Here is an 8,421-nt window from a genome sequence, read left to right as displayed (position 1 = left end):
GAGCTTTTGATGTTAAGAAAATTTATTGTGAAAACTTTAGGATATTGTGTTTCTGATTTTTTCATGTCCTTTGTCTGTCTTTCTTAATAACTCTGTTTTTTCCCCTTTTCATTGCTTTCTATGCAAGTTACTCAAGCATATTCCTTTAATCAACTTTTTTTCACTTACTTTCTAAATATAACTTAGAAAGTAACCATTATAGATATATATAATGTGGTTTCCCACAGTCGTTCTGTCCACATGTGGGGCATGTCCAATTGTGGTCCAATCAGAAGGGGTTATAGACTCAGAAAAGAGTTATTGCCTGATATGAAGGCACATGCAAAGAACTATTAGAACCAGAGTTTTCATATATGAACTTGAAAATTGTGGTGAAACACTTAAGGAATAGTCTATTTGAGTGCAGCGTATCTACAGATCATAGTGAAAATACATACCTAGAGCTAAGCTGGGTCAACACCAACTGCAAGCTCAGAAGTTGTAACATGGACACACGGCATTTTTTTTCCAGTACGAGAATCTTTAACTACATTTAAAAAAAAAACCGCTTTGTAATGAAACTTAACGTGTGATTTGTAATCACCACACATAAAAGAACAGCCATTTTATTTTTCTTTCTTATTTTTGGCTCAAGAGGGATGCCCCGAAGACAAGGGCTTTTTATTCAGTTAGTTTGTTAATTATTTAACCATCCTTATCATAAGAACATGTGCATGTTTGTTACAGAAAAACAAGAAAGCAAAGACAATTAAAGAATATAAATTCCATAATCCCATCCACTCGCAGACAATAATAGTTACCAACCTCATGTATGTACCTTTTTCCCTACTTTCTTCTTCCAAATTTGTTTTATTATATATGTGTGTAAATAATTTCAGCTTTATTGGGAAATAATTGACATACAGAACTATAAGATATTTAAAGTATACATCATGGTAAGTATACATATATATAGGTATATAATGAAAAAATTCCCTCCATATAGTTAGTTATAACACCTATCGCCTTATGTATTTTATCTTTTTTCTTTTGGTGAGAACATTTCAGTTTTATGCTTTTATTAAGTCATTCAATATTTATTCTATGTATTTACTAACTGTTCTGTCCCAGCCCCAACACCTGGTATTGTAAAGGTACTAAGCCAAAATCTGTGATCTCAACAGGGTCACACTAGTTGTTTGTATGGAATTTAGAAAAGGGAGAGTGGGAGCTTAAGAATCCCCATGTGCATTTTTAGAAATAGGCAAAAAAGAAGTAGTCCCACTTCATTGGCATGACAGTTCTTATTGTAGGTGGCAAACTTACCTAATGCACCTTGGGTCATCTAACATCCTGTTCTGCCATCCTTGCTTTCCATCTAATGGCATAAATGCTGTACCCTAAATGACATTATTTTAGCCCTCCTTGGGGCCCATTCAGTCCTCAACTAATAAATAGTATTGTCTTATCAACCAACTGCATGGAGATTTGGTTTGTATAAGTATGCTTCCTGAGTCTAATCACTGCTGGGTTAACTGAAAATCAGGTCCGTGAACACAAAAAGTTGTTGGACCTAAGATGACCTCAGCAAGGTACTGAGTCCTCATATTGTTCTTACTCTTTTTCATAATCAATATTTTTAGGGTTATTTATAAACCTGCTACAGTGCAAGTGGGTCTGTGCCACAAGCTTCACCCAGGAGGAAGATTCCATTTGTATAATTACCTTGGCAAAGGTTTAGAGGAACTTTGCCCACTTCACATGTCCTCATTATTTACTGTTTCTATCTGGCTGCCTTGTCTAGTGGCCCTTAGCTTATCTCTGGCTCATAGTTCACATATTCTTGTCCTGTGACAGTCAAATGGTGGCATTTTTAAATAGTGGTGGTGGTGTAGAAGAAGGGGTGGGAGTATCTAAGAGGAGGGAACACTCCCAACTCATTTTATTCACATTATTCTTATACCAAAACCAGAGGAGAGCACTACGAGAGAAGACTGCAGGTCAACATTTCTAATGAACACACACACACACTTTCAACAAAAATACTAGTAAACCAAATTCAGCAGCACATTAAATGGGTCATTCACCAAGATCCAGTGTGACTTATCCCTGGGATGCAAGGATGATTCAACATATGCAAATCAATTAAAGTGGTACATCACATTAATAGCAGGAAAGAAATGTATCGTATGATTATCTCAATAGATACAGAAAAAGTTGTTAACATTTAACATCTATTCATGATAAAAACTATTAACAAATTTGGCATAGAAGGAACATATCTCAACATGATAAACCCCATATATGAAAAGCCCTCAGCTAACATTATACTCAGTGGTGAAAGATTTTCTTCTAAGATCAGGAAGAAGACCAGGGTGCCCACTATTGCCACTTCTATTCAATATAGTATTGAAAGTCCTAGCTAGAGCAGTCAGGCAAGAAAAAGAAAGAAAAAGTTTCAGAATTGGGGGGAAAAAAGGAATAAAATTGTCTCTATTTGCAGATGACATATATATATGTGTATATATATATGACATGTATATATATAAATATATATATATATAAAACATGTGAATCTTCCTCCATCTTGCTTGCTCTTATTCTCTTAACCTGACTAGTTAGGCTAACTGATTCTGCCCTTTGTGTCACCCTGTTCCCCAGATTCCAAGTTAGGCCACTCGCAGGTTTTAGGAGCTTACCCTCTGAGCATTTCTTTTTCTTTTGTTTTCTTTCTTTCTTTCTTTTTTTTTTTTTTTGTATAATGCAGCCACGAAACTCAAGCTAGCTACTTCATAGCCTGACTATATAGGCTAACCCAATAGATCTTATCAATAAATTCAGTAAATTTGCAGAATACGAAATTAACATACAAAAACCAGTAGCATTTCTATACTCTGAAAAAAATTTAAAAATTGATCCCACTTATCATAACATCAAAAACAATAAAGTACTTAGAAATAAATTTAACTGAGGAGGTAAAAGATCTTTATGTTGAAAATGGTAAGAAATTGGTCAAAGAAACAGAAGAAAACAAATAAATAGAAAAGTATCTTGTGTGCATGGACTGGAAGGGTTAATATTGTTAAAACATCAATACTACAAAAAGTCATCTATAGATTCAGTACAATCACCACCAAGATTCCAATGGCATTTTTTTTTGACAGAAGTTAAAAAAAAAAAAGCTCCTAAAATTTAAATGAAATCACAAAAGAACCCAAATGCCAAAGAAATTCTGAGAAAAAAATAACAAAGCAGGAGGTATCACACTTTCTGATTTCAAGCTATGCAATAAAGCTGTAGTCATCAAAGCAGTGTGGTACTGGCTTAAAAACAGACAAAAAGACTAATGGAACAGAATCCCAAGCCTAGAAACAACCCCAAGCATATAAGGTCAACTAATAATTAACAAAGAAGCCAAAAATACTCAATAGACTTATCATATGATTCAGCAATCCCACTCCTGAGCATATATCCAGAGGGAGCTCTAATTGAAAAAGATACATGTGCCCCAGTGTTCACAGCGGCACTGTTTACAATAGCCAAGACTTGGAAGCAACCTAAATGTCCATCAACAGATGCCTGAATAAAGAAGTTGTGGTATATTTATATAATGGAATACTATTCAGCCATAAAAAATAATGCCATTTGCAGCAGCATGAATGGACCTGGAGATCATCATTCTAAGTGAAGTAAGCAAGAAAGAGAAAGAAAAATACCATATGATATCACTCATATGTGAAACCTTAAAAAAAAAAAGAAAGAAAGTAAAGTAAAAGAAAAAAAAGGACACAAATGAACTCATCTACAAAACAGACTCACAGACATAGAAAACAAACTTATGGTTACCAGGGGGTAAGGGGGTGGAAAAGGATAAATTGGGAGTTCGAGATTTGCAGATGCTAACTACTATATATAAAATAAACAACTAGTTTATACTGTATAGCACAGGGAACTATATTCAATATCTTGTAGTAACTTATGGTGAAAAAGAATATGAAAAATGAATATATGTATCCTCCTATATGACTGAAGCATTGTGCTGTACACCAAAAATTGACACAACGTTGTAAATTCACTATACTTCAATAAAAACATATTTAAATTTTTTAAATAAATAAATAAATAATAAAAGTAAACCGATCATAGAAAAAAAGATCAGACTTGCGGTCATCAGAAGTGGAGAGCAGTGAGAGAGGAAATTGGAGGAAGGTGGTCAAAAGGTATAAAGTTAAAGTTACAAAATAGGTAAGTATTAGGGATGTAATTTTCAACATGATGACTACAGCTAACACTGCTCTATGACATATAGGAAAGTGGTTAAGAGGATAAATCCTAAGGGTTCTCATCACAAAGATTTTTTCCCCTTTTTTCTTTTCTTCTTTCTTTTATTTTAATTGTATCTATACGAGAAGATGGATGTTAGCTGAACTTTTTGTGGTAATCATTTCACGATCTCTGTAAATCAAACCATCCTGCTGTATACCTTCAACTTTTACAGTGATGCAAGTCAATGATTTCTCAATAAAGCTGGGAAAAAAAGGAAAGTAAAATGGGGTAGGAGAACTAAATGAGGGAAAAAGACCTTTGTGAGCTCAGGAAAGGTACCAAATTTGGAAGAAAGATAATCTGCATATTTCCCAGATGACAGATGCTTCCCAAGGAAGCCAGTCATGGCAGCCTGAGGAGCCCCAGAATTGTCCGACATTTGTTGTAATAAATTGGGCACTGGAAATGGAAGTGACAGTCTAAGTCACCCAAGGCAAGTTACCATATCTTAGCGATCACATCTGCCTGAGGATGGTTCCTTGAATGAATTTTAGTTCTTTGTACCCACTTTTCCTCCACCACAGAACAGGGTTAATAATAACCAGATTTGCTCTTTGTCAGGGCTCTCTGAATACTATATTAATGTGAATACTATATTAGTTTGCACTGGTTGTTCAAAAGACTCAAGCTTTTTTTTGAATTCATGTTCTCACAGAGACTACTAAATATTGAGAAAAATGTGTAGAAATCTAGAAAGTTTATAACACACTTGAAAAACACTTTTGCCTAACAATAGACCTCCCTGATTACTCATTATAGTGATGGCTTATTAGTTAGATCTGTAAGACTGCAAGAGGAATTGATGCCCTTTATCATAGGATCTGAAACATAGACCCACACACCCCAAGACCTGTGTATAAACATGAGAATTGATTTCATCTTATAAGGGAACTTTAACAATTATATCACAGGGTTTTAAAGAGCATTCCCTGAAGTACTTGTATTTTAAAATACAGAAATATTTTGGTGAAAGTCAGAAAATACGTTGGGAAAAAATAATGAAATAATTTTTAGAAGATAAGATTCATTAGATTATGCTAAAACTTACAAAAGCATCGGTATTCTTGGACACTGATCTGGGAGCCCATGATCTCAAATGACGTACATGTGTCCACAAGTCTTTTTCGGAAACAATTCGTCATCACCGCAGCAATATCATCCATTTATACTGACCTGCGTCAAATTCTCAGAAGAGATAATGGGTAGGTCTGGGTTGAGAGATTGTCCCCAGATTGATGAAGTTCCCTTCCCAGAGTCATCTCCTTGTACTAAGGTGACAAGTGGTAGACATGGGGAGCCAGGGCATTTCTCCAAAAAGACAAACAATTACCGAGGTATGGCACATGCTCAAGGCCCACAGCCCAGAGGTTGCCTTTGTCTTCACCAAGATCTTGAAGAAAAGCTTCAGCTAAGTTAACGGGTCACAAAAGCCAGCAGCTGACCTCTTGTTCATCCTATTATGTTGGCAGACCAAGAACAGCCAGCCATTTATCTTTCTTTTCTACATTTAACAATGTCCTGGTTCCAGTTTTGGAAGGAGAAATCTGGAGATGTAATGAATGGAAATTAGAGAGACGTAGAAGGTAGATGGGTTTGTCCACAGATACTAAAACAAAACAAAAGTCAAGAAGAAACACCTAAACATCTTAACTAAGTTGTCCTCTAATTAGAGGTGGCCAAAAGAAATGTAAGCTATTGCACTGATCAAGGAAATGCTTTGATCTATACTCCTCTTAGGAAAAACAAACTGCAAAATCATTTAAGTTAGGATTCGGTCATACTTTGTACATTGTACAAAGCATAGCTCTTTGAATAATTGCTATATAAATGAAATTAATGGATTCAATTTGTGCTAATAGCAATACAACATATACAGATTATTTTCATAGCAGCATTTAGTTTAATTTAAGAGATTGCCCCCATCTGCTTATCCTGAAGTTAATGAATTTGGAGAAGCTTGGGAGGGTAACTTTGGGGAACAAGGACATTGAGGTAAGAAGGCTTCCTGAAAAAAATTGATTACCTGTTAACTGGGAAGCCTAATTTTAAAGTTAAAATAGCAAATGTCTAGGGAACAAAAATGAAAATAGTCAAACTATTTGACCAAGTCGATACTGGCACTTGATTTTATATTACTTTCCAGGTATAGCCTAAAAATGAGGGGAGAAAAAAAATTAACTTCCTCTGAAACACCAACCCAGGGGAAGAAGGAAGTATTTAGGGGTCCAACAAACTCAGTACAAGGGGTTGTGAGCGCATCACACTCACTGAAATAGGGGGATGAAATGCTAACACTCCAGGAAATACCTTTCCTCTACTTGCTCCCTAGGAAAGGGAGTCTTTGATATTAATCCCCAACCCCATCCCAGTGTTCCTGTCACATACTACATTGGAAGGAATTTTAAAATGTTTCGCGTTGTTACGAAACTATGATTAAGCCCTTGTGGATTTCCTAGTAAGGCTTAATTTATGCTGTTGAATTGCCTGAGTCCTAAGGGCGCCTCCTATTCCCTAGAGATGAAACAAATGTCTTACAGGGAAACGGGTCTCAAGAGATTTTTTGTGAAGGATGTAGAAAAAGGCAAATAGTATAAGCAATTATTTCACTTCAGACCAATCACTAAAATGATTCAAATTTAGAGATGAGAGGGAGGAGAAATAATCCTTCCTAAGCATTAATTGGCTAATTACAAAAGGCTGATTGAACACTTACTTACCTGGAGTCACAGAATAATTGGACTAACATTTCCATTGTATTTAAATTCGAATTCTCTTGTATTTAAGAATGCTACATTGCATTTACAGGGGGAATACAAAAGTACAAACTCTTTAAATTAGCAAGCCTTAACCCTGAACCAGTAGTCAACACTTCATTCAGTGCCTGGCATACGAAAATTCATGAGGGAGAGTTGCTGTCTTGAACATTCACACACACAATTACCCAATCCTTGGGACCAATTCCAAAGAAGATTTCCAAAATAAGCAAGTTATGTTCTATAAACTTGGTTCATACTGCGAAATAATAAAGACAATACAATCATATTCTGAATAGAACAATGGTGAGAGGAGACAGATTTTTATTTGGGTCTTGGGGAAGGCAAAAGAAATTGACCAGAGAGGGTCACTGAATAGGAAAGAGAAGGTGGTGCTTATAATAAGAAAAAATATTAATTACCAAGCAATATAAACAAACTTAATTTTCTGCCTTTCACAAGCAAACAATGCAGCATTTCTGTTATGTATTTAACTAACAGTTGTGCAACATTTTTTCTGTCTTAAGCACTATTGTAAGCTATTTTTTCACTCCCTAATCAACAGAACTCATTATATCTTCATCCAGTGGTAGAACAGAAAAGAACCAGACTTCACATCTCTGTAGATTTGGATTCAATTCACACTCTACCATTCATAAGCCCTTTGACTATGGACAAATTAGGTTTCCTATTATATTCAGTTCCCATCTTTTAATCTCCGGTTCCAACTTCCTTTGGGATTCAGAACTTCATTATATCTAAGGATCAGATAGGTCTTCTATTTCCAGGCCCCTCATTCACAAATTCCTTTGGAGAATGTAGTATCATTTATTTAAACGAAATCTCAATGAGAATAAATGAATAGAATTCTTAAATTACCAGGTAAGGGAAAATGTCCAAAAAATTCGAAAGAAGTATTTCAGAGAAATATTATCAGAGAAAGTGCAGTATGGTAACGAAAAAAAGTCACTCCTATGACTTGTGTTAACAATAAGGAAAAACTTGGTCAGACTGTTACATCCACTTTTTAGAAAATTCTGCGAATAGTCTTTGCTCAAAAAGTCAGTGGCTTGGAAATTCAAAGAAATACTCCACTGAAAAAGTCCTTTTCTCACCCAAAAGAATGAAGCAATGAGACAGAATCTCCACATACTGATTTTCAAAAGCTAGGAGAAGGTCCACACAAGGTCCAGACTCTCTCAATGGTAGGACTCACATGAGCTGTTATCTCTTTGATCCACTGAACCAGCAGTATCATGCGACAGACAGAGTTAAGAACGTCTTTATGATGGGAAAAAGCAACAGCAGACAGCCAGGAGTCTCGTTTCTGCTCCTCACTCTAACAGGAATGAGCTGTGTGAAC

The sequence above is a fragment of the Camelus ferus genome, chromosome 3, assembly GCF_009834535.1.
Source record: "Camelus ferus isolate YT-003-E chromosome 3, BCGSAC_Cfer_1.0, whole genome shotgun sequence".
NCBI lineage: Eukaryota > Metazoa > Chordata > Mammalia > Artiodactyla > Camelidae > Camelus > Camelus ferus.
Note: the sequence above shows the minus strand (reverse complement) of the source record.